Source organism: Podarcis bocagei (genome assembly GCF_964188305.1).
Source record: "Podarcis bocagei genome assembly, chromosome: 3".
Lineage (NCBI taxonomy): Eukaryota > Metazoa > Chordata > Lepidosauria > Squamata > Lacertidae > Podarcis > Podarcis bocagei.
In genome coordinates this window covers 106,275,513-106,288,364 of record NC_138127.1, presented here as the reverse complement: position 1 = coordinate 106,288,364, position 12,852 = coordinate 106,275,513, and the positions used below count along the sequence as shown (strand labels likewise).

Here is a 12,852-nt window from a genome sequence, read left to right as displayed (position 1 = left end):
TCTCCTCCTTGTCATTCAGTCCTTCTCTTGGAGCTGTTTTGGGGGGATTCCTCCCCATAGGTGAAATGTGCCATTTTGGCTTCAAAAGCAACAGCACTCATACCTGAAAATAGGAAACAGAGGGGATGGAGTGTTTTATTTTGCTTTTATTACAAGGAACAAGCTCATACAATCTATGGAATTTTTCTGAAGTCTTCATTTATTAATTTTTATTTGGATGCTTTGGGGAATAAGCAGAAGGCGTCTCCAGCAAGGGATTAAGCAGGATCCAGTGGCTCTCAACGTGAGGGAACATTTTCCATTTTTCAAAGGATCCTGGGTAAGCAGGCAGCAATCATTCCTCCCTGAGATATCTGGAAAAGAAAAATACCAGAGTTACTCCCATTTCACCTAGAATCAGATGTCGAAATCGAAAAGAGAGTAAAGGAAGGTGAAGCACTCAGAAGAATATGAACTGATGGTATGGGGAATCAATGAGCGAAAACAATTACAGGAAAGTACTGAAAGGAAATGGGACGCAGGTGGCACTGTGGGTTAAACCACAGAGCCTAGGGCTTGCCGGCCAGAAGGTCGGCGGTTCGAATCCCCGCAACGGGGTGAGCTCCCATTGCTCGGTCCCTGCTCCTGCCAACCTAGCAGTTCGAAAGCACATCAAAGTGCAAGTAGATAAATAGGTACCACTCTGGTGGGAAGGCAAATGGCGTTTCCGTGCGCTGCTCTGGTTCGCCAGAAGCGGCTTAGTCATGCTGGCCACATGACCCGGAAGCTGTACGCTGGCTCCCTCGGCCAATAAAGAGAGATGAGAGCCGCAACCAGATGAGAGCCAATAAAGAGAGAGCCAGCATGACTAAGCCTCTTCTGGCGAACCAGAGCAGCGCACGGAAATGCCGTTTACCTTCCCACCGGAGTGGTACCTATTTATCTACTTGCACTTTGACGTGCTTTCGAACTGCTAGGTTGGCAGGAGCAGGGACCCAGCAACGGGAGCTCAACGGGAGCTGCGGGGATTCGAACCGCCGACCTTCTGATCGGCAAGCCCTAGGCTCTGCGGTTTAACCGACAGCGCCACCCGCGTCCTGCTATATGGGCATTGGGAGCAGGTAAAATAGAATTAGGATCATAGGCCTAAAAGAAAAAGTAGAAGGGGAAGTTTTAGGATGTTATTTCCAAGATTTCCTAGTGGTATAAACTCAATATACTATGCCAGCACCCCGCACTGGTTGCAGATAAGAAATTGGGCAGGTGGGGTTGGAAGATTGAGATTAGTGGGACAGGCATCCATTTCCTCCAATAGATGGGCTTCCACAGTCTTTTAGCTGTTTTTTTTTTAATCTGGGGAATTGTTTTTAAATGTTTGTATTATTTTTATATATGGCATTATCTTGGCTTTGCAAATGGGCTGGATCTATGGAGCTATATAGGATCGCTGCCAGAGGCAGCACTTGCACCACGAACCACTTTTAATATTTTATCCCTTTATGTATAGAATTTTATTGCCATTTGGAAGTTGCCCTGGGGGAAGTCTTTTTGATGGACCAACTATAAATCTTAGAATAATACCGTAAACATAATAATGATGATGATGATGATGATGATGATGATGATGATAATAATAATAATAATAATAATAATAATAATAATAATAATAATAATAATAATAATAATAATTTATTTATACCCCACCCATCTGGCTGGGTTTCCCCAGCAGCCACTCTGGGTGGCTTCCAACAAAATATTAAAATAAAATAATCTATTAAACATTAAAAGCTTCCCTAAACAGGGCTGCCTTCAGATGTCTAAAGAAACTTCTGGTTAAGTCTAGCAAGCATCAAAAAAGCTTTGATGAAACTTATATTCTGGCTACTCATTTGATCTCTTGTCTGGTAAGCTGAAGTTACCTTATGCAACATCTCCTCAGCCATCCACATTTCCCAAACTGAATGTTGGGTGAGCGACACCTTCTAAATCTGCAAACACCACCAGAGGCTCTGCATTGATGACCATTAACTGGTGATAGCTGGGCAGATCCTACACAGAGGAAGAAAAATAGGTTACTGTCCACTGGGGAGAGGAGAGGAAATTCAGAAGAGGAAGAAAGGAAGAAAGGGAGGCACAAGTTCAGGAATGGGGGATTCCTTGACTCTCTGGATGTTGGGGGGTTCCACGCCCAGCACCTCTCAGCCATTAGCTGAAGTTGCTCCCCATTCCTGCTTTAGAATCACTTCATCAGAAATGGGACCTTCAACGAAGTGCTTATAGTTCAGAGTGTTCCTTTTCATGGGCTCAGCTGGCCATGGCTTCATCCATGGTACACCATTCCATGCGCCCTCCTCTCCAGTCCCCACCCCCACAAATAGACAATGGGCCTCATTAGTCGGCAGGCTAATTTTTTGGGTGGAAGAAGGTTTCCTGAGTCCCTCACCCTTAATATTTTTTTGAATATCTGCTGTGCTTGAGGTCCCCCCCCCCAAAGCATCCCTTTTGTGCAAGGATGGCGTTGTTTTGCCTTCATGGAAACCAGGATTCCAAGTTTCCTGTTAGTTTATAGATGATGGAGGACATCACTGGGTCATCTACTCCACCCTGTGAACAATGCAGAGAATCCAGAACATGAGCATCCCCCAACAGATGGCTCTTCAGTGAGAGAGAGCCCACCACAGCTGCTCTTACCATCAAGAAGGTTTTTCTAATGTTCAACTGAAACCTATGTATAACTTGATCCAAATAGTCCTGCCCCCTGGGGCAGCAGAGAGCAAGTATTTTCCCTCTTCAGTGGAGCAGCCAAGCATCAACTCATCATCTCCAAGAAGGGTTTGGAGAGACACTTGCCTAGCACTCCAAAGAGCCACTGCCAGTCTGTGTAGACTGTATTGAGCCAGGCAGGCCACTGACTGGGCCATGCCTCTGCCTGAAATTTAGCTAGAAGGCCACTGGTGCTTGTTCAAGCAAGTATCTTCTGGCTGTCAGTGTCCACTAAAGAAACATCTCTAGCTAATTTTATTTATTTAAAAGCATTTGTAAGCTGCTTAATGGTTTAGAAATCTTGAAACGGACCACAAGCTACTACAGTTCTGCGGAAGTGTGCAATGGGAGTTGCAGCGCATGGTGCAGGGTGCAGCTTCTGGGGAAACCCATTTCTGATGGAAGGACCTAGCCATTTTCCTTCTATGGTATAAAAGTTAGAGAGAAACGCTTGTTCCCTTTGCAGGGCCACAGAACGATGTCTTGATTCCTCTTCCCCTTCCCATTGGCTGACAAGTGTCCCTCTCCCTTACCTGAGGAAGACAGGAGCAGCAAAGAGAGAACTGCCAGGCACAGCTGGAGGATCTTCATGACTCAGCTGGGATGGAGCAATGTGGGAAAGCTGGATGCAGTCTTACAAGCAAGGCCAAGTCTCAAAGGTTTCCAGGGCAAGACGGAGCTTTCGATATTTGTAGGATCCTTGGGACGTTGTGACACCGGGAGCGGTTGAAGGGAATCTTGCCGAAATCAAAGGCCGTTGGAAAGGTATTGCTACAGTCTGTCAGTCAGAGCAGTGTCCACAAAGACAGCATCCCAGCTACAGACCACAAACGTTAAGGACAGTTTCAAGTTGCCTCTTTCCTCTCTCAGCATTTCCTCATTCTTGCAAAACAAAAACTGCCTACCTTTCTTAGGACAAGGTGGAGGTTTTGTTAATTTTTAAATAGAAGTATTTAAAACAAGCAATAGAGCAGGAATGTACAGTGTAGGAACAACAAAAAAGTTGGGAGATTTAAAACACAAACTGAAAAAATGAATAGGCTCACAGTGTACATTAGACACCTTGAAGATGAAGCAAAGGGGGTTTCAAACTACAAATTAATCCAAAGATTAGGATACCATCAAGCCAAAGAGAAAAACAGATAATTGGCTGCTGCAGGATGCTTTAGTGTTTTTCAAAACATCCAAAACCTGGAGTAGCCAAAGTGGCTACAGTTCCCATCATTCTGTAGCCTTCCTTTCTGAAAGCTACTATTCTACATGCAAGGTGGTTTTGTGTTGACAGTGGATCAGTCTGATGAGGGAGGTCTTCTCTACTAGAGGTATAGGTAAAAGGTAAAAGGTAAAAGGTAAAAGACCTCTGGACTGTTAAGTCCAGTCAAAGGCGACTATGGGGTTACGGCGCTCATCTCGCTTTCAGGCTGAGGGAGACAGTGTTTGCCCACAGACAGCTTTCTGGGTCATGTGGCCAACATAACTAAACTGCTGTTGGTGCAACGGAACACTGTGACCGAAACCAGAGAGCACAGAAACGCCGTTTACCTTCCTGTCGCAGCGGTACCTATTTATCTACTTGCACTGGTGTGCTTTCGAGCTGCTAGGTTGGCAAGAGCTGGGGCAGAGCAATGGGAGCTCACCTCCTCACGGGGATTTGAACCGCTGACCTGATCGGGAAGCCCAAGAGGTATAATCAGAGGCTGAATAGTTATCTCTTAAGGATGCTGCAGTTCCAACCTGCCTCCAATATCCTTTCCAGCAATGAGTTCTGAAATATATCAAGTTACTATGGGAGGATTTCCATCTCTGGGTGTTTGAGACCCGTCATCTTTTTCCAAAGGAGGCCAGAGGTAGGGTGTGCGTTTTAGAACATAGGAAGCTACCCCATATTGAGTCCATTTAGCTAAGCATTGCCTAAAAGTGTCATAAACACTCTCCTTCCGTTCCAGTCTTTCCTTTCAACCTCCCTCAGCCACTTACCACAGACATGACTACCCTCCAGAATCTCCGTCCCCCTGACCCACAACCCCTTTCTTTCATCCCAGTGCTCCATCTTGCTCATCCACAGCACTGCAAATGCACCCTTTAACCTCAGCCCCTTCCACCTGCTACCTCCCCAGTTCCTCCTCTTCTGCAGCATTCTGCCCTACGTCACCATCATTGGGAACCTAACATTACCACACACCTCTCCCCCCCCCCGTCCCTCCAAATGCCCCTTAGTGAGGTCCACCTGCCCTCCCAAGTTCCTTCTCTTTTCCTCCTGCTAATCACCAGAGGGCTAAAAAGCCTGTAGCAACCTACCCTCATTTGCTTCTCTCCCAAGACCGCATTGACACACTGTTTTCTCAGAGCATCCTCATCCCACTCCTGCCTTTAGAACCTTAGGAAAGCAGCCAATGAAAACAGAGTGACACAGACTTACAATTTTATTCTATAGTAAGGGATACAGATATACTCCTATGAAGTATGCCCTCTCCTACTGACCCCATTTTAACTTCACAACAACTTCATGAGATAAACCTAATTACTACTTCTACTTCTACTACTTAATTATTTGTATCCCACCCATCTGATTGGGTTGTCCCAGCCTCTCAGGGCAGCTTCCAACAAATTTATTGCACCTTTCCTCCAATGGGCTCTAGGCACTGTACGTGGCTGATCCACAGCTGTTATCCTTACAACAACAGAGTGTGCTGGCTCACAGCTGATATCCTTACAACAACAGAGTGTGCTGGCTGGGTTGAGAGATGGTGACTATCCCAAGGTCACCCCAATGTGCTTCATGGCTGGGTAGAGATTGCAACCTGGATCTCTGCAGCCCTCACTTCTCATCGCCATGACACAGTAGCTCTGGTAGAGAATGTGCATGGTCCAAAGTTATCTAGTAAGTTTCATGGCCATGTGTGGATTAGAACTCAGGCCTTCCTGGTCTAAAGCACCCTGGCCATAGATCACCATGCCCTTGTGATGTAATGGAATAAACATTGCAGTGTTCCTATGTGGGGTGTGTCGTTGGAGATCCCTTGGAAATTTCAGCTGCTTCAACCTGGTGGCCTTCAGCTGTGATGGACTGCAGCTGCCTTCAGCCCCAGCTAGCATGGCCTGGAGTCAGAGATAATGGTTGCTGTAAGGTAAAGGTAAAGGGACCCCTGACCATTAGGTCCAGTCATGGCCGACTCTGGGGTTGCAGCACTCATCTCGCTTTATTGGCCGAGGGAGCCGGCGTACAGCTTCCAGGTCATGTGGCCAGCATGACTAAGCCACTTCTGGTGAACCAGAGCAGCGCACAGAAATGCTGTTTACCTTCCCACCGGAGCAGTACCTATTTATCTACTTGCACTTTGACGTGCTTTCGAACTGCTAGGTTGGCAGGAGCAGGGACCGAGCAAGAGGAGCTCACCCCGTCGCTGGGATTCGAACCCGCCGACCTTCTGATCGGCAGGTTCTAGGCTCTGTGGTTTAACTCACAGCGCCACCCGCGTCCCTAATGGTTGCTGTAGTGCAAAAAAAAAAATTATGGAGAGTGCACCAGGTTGGCAAAGACAAAAATGTCAAGAGGGTATTATTTTGGGTGGACATCTAAATTAGCAAAGGATTTCTTGGAGTTGATATATAATGAAATGAAGAAAATGCTTAAAAAGACCAGAAATCATCTTATTAGGAATATTAGGTATGGATGTCCCCACATATTCATTTCTCTACACAACCAAGGCAGCACAAATGGTTTACACTCAGAAATAGAGAGAGAAAATAATACCAACAGAGGAGGAGTGGCAGGTGAAAATGATGGAATATATGGAATTAACAAACCTAACTAACAGAATAAGGGCTCAGGAAGATGGAATCTTTAAGGAAGGATGAAAAATGTTTTCAGAATAACTGAACAATTATCTTAAATCAGTTAAAAGTTTAGCAGGGTTGGAGTAAATTCAGTAGATTCAAATATTGAAGTTATAAGGAGCAAGGAGAAAAATGAAACATAAAGAGTAATTAGAATATGCAGATGTAATGCATAAATAAATGAAATCGTGGAAGAGGAGAAGGGACATAGTTATATTGATTGATTGATATGAAAAAAATTGTAATGGAAAGTATCAATAAAAATATTACATTAAAGTCCTAATAAAACTCAAAAAAGAAAAATGTGGGTATTGTTCAGGAGTTGTTGCTGGGGCAAGATTTATCTTTGGAGGGACTTTTTTGTCCTTAATTTGGGTTCAATTCTTCTTTCTCTATTGCCAGAACTTACTGTCAATTTTCTGTGGAGATTTGTTAATATGAACTGTTTCCATTGTTTCGTTTAAATTTTGTAATGCCCTGTAACTGTTAGTGTAGTCTGCAAAATGGCTGGATGTTGCAAGGAACTTTAAATTTTGTAATGCCCTGCAGCTGTTCGTGTTTTCTGCAAGATGGTTTGATGTTGTGAGGAACTTTGATCACACCAATAAGGGACGATTATCCCCTGTGGATTTGTCTAATTCCTTTTTAAAGGCATCCAAGCTGGTGGTCATCACAGTGACTTGTGGCAATGAATGAAGTGCTGTGACTATTCACTGGATGAAAATGGACTTCCCTTGGTCTGCCCTGAAGCCCCCACCGTCCCCCAACATCTAGCTTCATTCAGTCCCCATTGTGTTCTAATATTATGGGGGAGGGAGAACACATTATGAGAGAGGGGTGCTCAGTCTTCCTCATTGGCCTATTTTTGGGGGTCCTCCCTCCCTCCCTTCAGGGTTTGCCTTCTACTGATGGCAAGGTAATATTATTCAAGCAAAGACACCCATGCCTGAAAACCAGACATTGAGTTTTTGAATTTGCTTTTATTGCAAGGAATAATCTCATATACTCAATGTGCAAGCTCATCGTGATGCTTGGGTGAAGAGGGTTAGAGCTGCCGGGGAGTGGGCCACAGCCAACAGAATGGCTGGGGCAGGTTCCACGGGGGGGGGGGGTGTGCGTGCGCGCGCTCTGGAACATCTGATCTTGGTGATCACAGGTAGTAGGAGGAGTTATGCTAAGACCAGACCATGTCATTACTGAGGAGGCAGGTTTAGTCATTGTTTGAAGACTATTCCTGCCTCCGGGTCTGGTCTTGACTGGATGGATACTGGAATCAATAAGGGAGACCCACATGACCTGAAGGTGCTGCTGTGCAATGCCAGGTCAATGATGAATAAGACCACTTCCATCCACGACCTGATTGTGGATGGAGGACTTGACCTGGCATGTGTAACAGAGACTTGGTTGGATGAAGCAGATGGGCCTGTCCTTGCCACTGCTTGTCCACCAGGTTTGTCTTACGCACAGCAACCCAGGTCATGTGGGCGTGGGTGGGGGTTGCAGTGATTTTTAGGAAGTCACTAGTTTACACCAGGTGCCCTATTGGGAAGACCAAGTTTTCTGAGTTCATGTTTTGGAAGTTGGGCAATAGGAGCAGTACAGGATTCCTTTTGATGTACCAACCTCCCCACTGCACCTAGGATTCCCTGCCCGAGCTGCTTCAGGTCGTGGCGGATGTGCTACTGGAGACACCTAGTTTGGTTGTCCATGGGGATTTCAACATACAGATCTGCTGCACTTATGTTTCAGAAGGAGATAGCTTAGATCAAATGAAAAGGGCAATCTTCACCTGTCTCCTCCTCCTCCTTCTCCTCTTCGTAACTCATCACCACCATATTTCTCAGACACCTTTTTCAAACAGGACTCGTATTTTAATACTGGAGGGGCTGTGCTTCTCTGCTCCCTCCACCTGCCATGTCCACCCTGCACCCCATAATAATTGGCCAGCCTGTCCTTCCCTTTCTCCTTTCCACCCTAGAAGATGACAAATCCCCCTTTCTCCTTCCCAACCCTGTTTCTGAAGCAGCTTCACTCTTCTCTTCACTCTGGAGTCGCTGTCAGTATGGCTGTAGCTTGGGGGAGATGGCATCTCCAGATCAGAAACATCCAAAGGGCAATGGGTTGGGGTCTAGCCCTGGTACTTTCATGCCAAAGGTGCTTGGATCTGAATGTGGGATACCTTACATGGAATATATGGGACTGAGTCCTGAGCTATTTAAATAAGGTGGAGAGGGGACGTTTTGTGCCTCTGCACAACCATGCCTGCTGACACCTTCTTCTCATACAAGAAGTAAGGCATGCATGGCTTATAAGTTATAGAGAAACTAAAGCCTGTAATTGTAGTCAACAGAGACTCAAGGACTACCCAGAATAAAAGGATCTATATTGCATCAAAAAACCTTTCCTGCTAATTAGACGCTACATGCACCAAATTTCTTGAGAGACTTGTGGAAGAGACAAATATATAGAACTTTCTTTATGTATGCCACAACAGCAGCAAGAATACTTATTGCAAAGTATTGGAAGACACAAGACCTACCCACTCTGGAAGAATGGCGGATGAAGGTGATGGACTATATGGAATTGGCGGAAATGACTGGCAGAATCTGAGACCAGGGAGAAGAGTCGGTGGAAGAAGATTGGAAGAAATTTAAAGACTATCTACAGAAATATTGTAAAATTAATGAAGGTTAGAATGATGTTAGAATGAAATTAGGTGGTTTAAGCAGTAATGCTATAAAGGTGTATGTAAAAATGGATTGAAAACAGGTGAAAATTCAAAGTTATAGTATATTAAGTTAAAGGATTAAGAGAAAATAAAGAGGGAAAGAAATTGCTGAATTAACTAACTGAATTGGAATACAAAAAAGGGAGGTATGAGGAGGTCAGGGAAACAAGGATATGAATGTAAGGTATCGAAAGATTGAAGTATTTTTTAAAGTGTTTTTTATTTTTCTATTCTGTATTTTTACTTCATGTAATTCTTCTTTCTGAAATTTTAATAAATATCATTTAAAAAAAAGGAAGAGACAAATCTATATTTTATTTTTAAAAACATATTCCGTACAATTTGTAGTAGTAGTAATAATAATAATAATAATAATAATAATAATAATAATAATAATAATTAATAATCCCTGTGCTGAAGCAGGAATCAGAGCGGCTAATAACAGCAAAATTATACAGCATTCTAAAATCAATTCATTGTAAAATCAGTTCAAATCAAATTAATGGCAACCATTGGGCTAGAGTTCTGTGAGGATTGCCAAAGGAGGGAGTCAGGCTGTGCCCTGGCCAAAGGCCTGGTGGAACAGCTCTGTCTTGCAGGCCTTGCGGAAAGATGTCAAGTCCCGCAGGGCCCTAGTCTCTTGTGACAGAGCGTTCCACCAGATCGGGGCCACGGCTGAAAAAGCCCTGGCTATGGATGAGGCCAGACTAACCTCCCTGTGGCCCAGGACCACCAAGGTGCTTTTGTTTGAAGACCTTAAGGTCCTCCGTGGGACATACCAGGAAAGGTGGTTCCATAGGTATGAGGGTCCTGGGCCGTATAGAGCTTTAAAGGTTAAAATTCCATAAAATCCAACGAAACTGAGAAAAAAAGAGGCTACCTTTGGTTGTCCTTACCACTTTTACATGCAATGCAGTTTTCCATATATTGCTGCACCTTAATGGTCAATATGTGAACCAAAGGAGAGCCATCCGTTGAAAGGCAGTTCTCCCTCCAAGTAATGTGTTTATAAAATGTACAGGAAAAAGAATAACTTCATGAAAATAGCATGAAAATATGGGTTATATTAGGGGAAATTGCATAGCAATGATGGGCGTAATGGGGAAAATTCAGCAACACAGTGCATATTTCCATTAATACACACACTTTTGTTGGAAATTTTGTCAGATATATACATTTTTATGCAAAGAATTCCCACTAAAGAGATTTCCACTAAAGAAACGTCTCTAGAAAGAAAAGTGAGCTTCCTTTGCAAGGCCACAGAAGAGCAACTGTACTCCTCTCCTTCTTCCACCCCACAATTGGCTGGCAGGTGTCCCTCTGTCTTCTTCCTCTCCATCCCTTACCTGGGAAAGCCAAGAGCAGCAAAGAGAGAGCTGCCAAGCACAGGTGAAGGATCTTCATGGCTCAGGATGAGTTGACGTGGCAAAGCTGAATGCCAGCTTGTAGGCCAATTGGAGCCCCAAAGCTTGCCAAGAGAGGGCAGGGAGGGAGAGGGAGATTAAATAATTGTAATTTCTTTGGGACATTGTGTCTTAGGCTGACGTGGAAGAGAACATGGCCAAAATCACATGCCTCTCCCTTCAGTCTGGCAGTCATAGCAGTTTTCACCGAAGTGAGATCCCAGTTACAGATCACAAACATTCCTTTCCCTTTCCACCCTAGAAGATGACCAAGTCCCCTTTCCCCTTCCCACCCCTGTTTCTGAAGCCGTTTCCCCTACCCCGTCCAGCAACACTCAAGGCTGCAATCCTCCTTTAATTTACCTGGGCGCATGCCCCATGGAAACCAACAGGAGTTCCTTCTGAGTGGGCCTGTTTTAGGACTGCACTTTAAGATGCCACAACCAGAGATGGCACTCCTGCCTAAACCACTGTCCATACAAATACTCTCCTTAAGTCACATAAGCCAAGCAGGGTCCCAGGGACGGCAGCAAGGCCACCAGGAGGAGAGGGCCAGGGATGTGCAGCCAGTCAAGGCAACGACCTTAAACATCTTGGGAGACCTTCTTGGCTGTGAGTCCTGGAAGCTCTACTCTCTGCTCACAGGCCTTTCCCCACCTGAGTTCATTCAGCCCAGCTTCTAGTTACTCTGCAAAGTCCCAGAGCAAAAGTCTGCAACCTCAGATTCTTTATTTATTTATTTTAGTAAAGGCGTTTTGAACTGAATGTGGGACACTTTGCATGGAATACATGGGACCGAATCTTCAGATGTTCAAGCAAGGTGGGGTGAAGATCACACTGAGCAAATGCCCAGCAGCTATTAAAGCTTCAGGATGGACAATGATAGTGATCCCTTATCCACTGAGAAAAACATTGGATGAAACTGCATATTAATCTAAGCATGCAAATAAAGTGTGATTTAAGGATTTGAGCAAGAGGAACTGGCAAAACCTCACAGAGTAAAACAACCAAAGACAAGGCTGATTCTGGAATGAATTAAATTCGTAACCTGAGGTACCACTGTATACTGGAATCATATAAATTATCATCAACCTGTACATATAATTTGGAAAACTTTAGGATGCTTGTCATGATTAACTATTGATTAGTCTGCATGTTTACAGTAATCAGCCCACAAGTCACCTCTATTCAATGTCAGAAGTAGAGCTTTGAGGGAATTTCTGGAGAAGAACCTGGCACGAACATCGAAGGAACCAGGTGGCGCTGTTCATAAAAAAAGCGAAATACTGCTGAATTGAGGATGTGTCGTCTGGATATAGGAAGGTGAACAAAATAATGTTGACAAACCGCTATACTCTACCACAGAATGGGGATTTGTTGGAAAGGATGAGGCCAGCGAAAGTCTTCACAAAGTTGGATTTGAGGGGGTAGTATAACTCAGTTTGAATCAGAGAGGGAGGTGAGTGGAAAACTATCTTTTCCACCAGGAATGGCAGCTTCAAGTTTTTTGTCATGCCCTTTGCATTCCAGTCAGGAGCAGCAACGTTCTAAGATTTCATCAGCTACATACTCAGACTCCTGGTGGACTGTTTTGATAACATTTTGATTTATTCAGAGAATCAAGAGCAGCATATACATCCTATGAAAGATGTGCTTCAGAGGTGGTGAGAACACTGGCTGTATGCCAAGTTGGAAAAATGACTGTTCCACGTTCAACAGTAGATTTCCCGACATTTCTCCCCCTGTTTGTTGATTCATCCTTAGAGTGGTGTGGTTGCTCCACTCTCAGCGGACCTCTGAATCTCTTTGTTGTTTAGGCTGATACACCTTAGTTTTCATCCTGTTTTACATCTTCCTCCTCCTCACACTTCTCTCTCTTGGACTTTAGGATTAGAAGTCACCTCCAAACTCTGCGCTAGAAGATCAAAGGAGAAACAGGCCAGCCACAGCACAGATGGACAAGAGAGGCCAGCAGGCTGTGGCCTTCAGAGCAGGACACAAGGGGGAAGTGTTGGGGACACTGAATTATAATTGTGATTCTTGGAAGAAGAGAAACAGATGGAGTCTCCCCATTGCTTTCTCCATATAGGGACCCTTGCTGTTCTTAAGAAATCTCCCCAAATTTCTTCCATGAAAACAGGG

General features: G+C 44.5%; 1 long non-coding RNA gene across 4 annotated transcripts; it reads right to left on the bottom strand.

Moving 5' to 3' along the window:
• Positions 1 to 130: 130 nt before the first annotated feature.
• On the bottom strand, positions 131 to 5,659 carry LOC308584206. 4 transcript variants are annotated; one of them, XR_014006635.1, is made up of 3 exons: positions 5,457 to 5,659; positions 1,899 to 2,028; positions 131 to 353 (listed from the first exon to the last, which is right to left on the bottom strand). It is a non-coding gene; the product is annotated as an uncharacterized lncRNA (long non-coding RNA). The 4 variants fall into 4 exon arrangements; XR_014006636.1 differs by lacking the exon at positions 5,457 to 5,659 and adding an exon at positions 5,361 to 5,437; XR_014006637.1 differs by lacking the exon at positions 5,457 to 5,659 and adding an exon at positions 5,041 to 5,184.
• Positions 5,660 to 12,852: the final 7,193 nt, after the last annotated feature.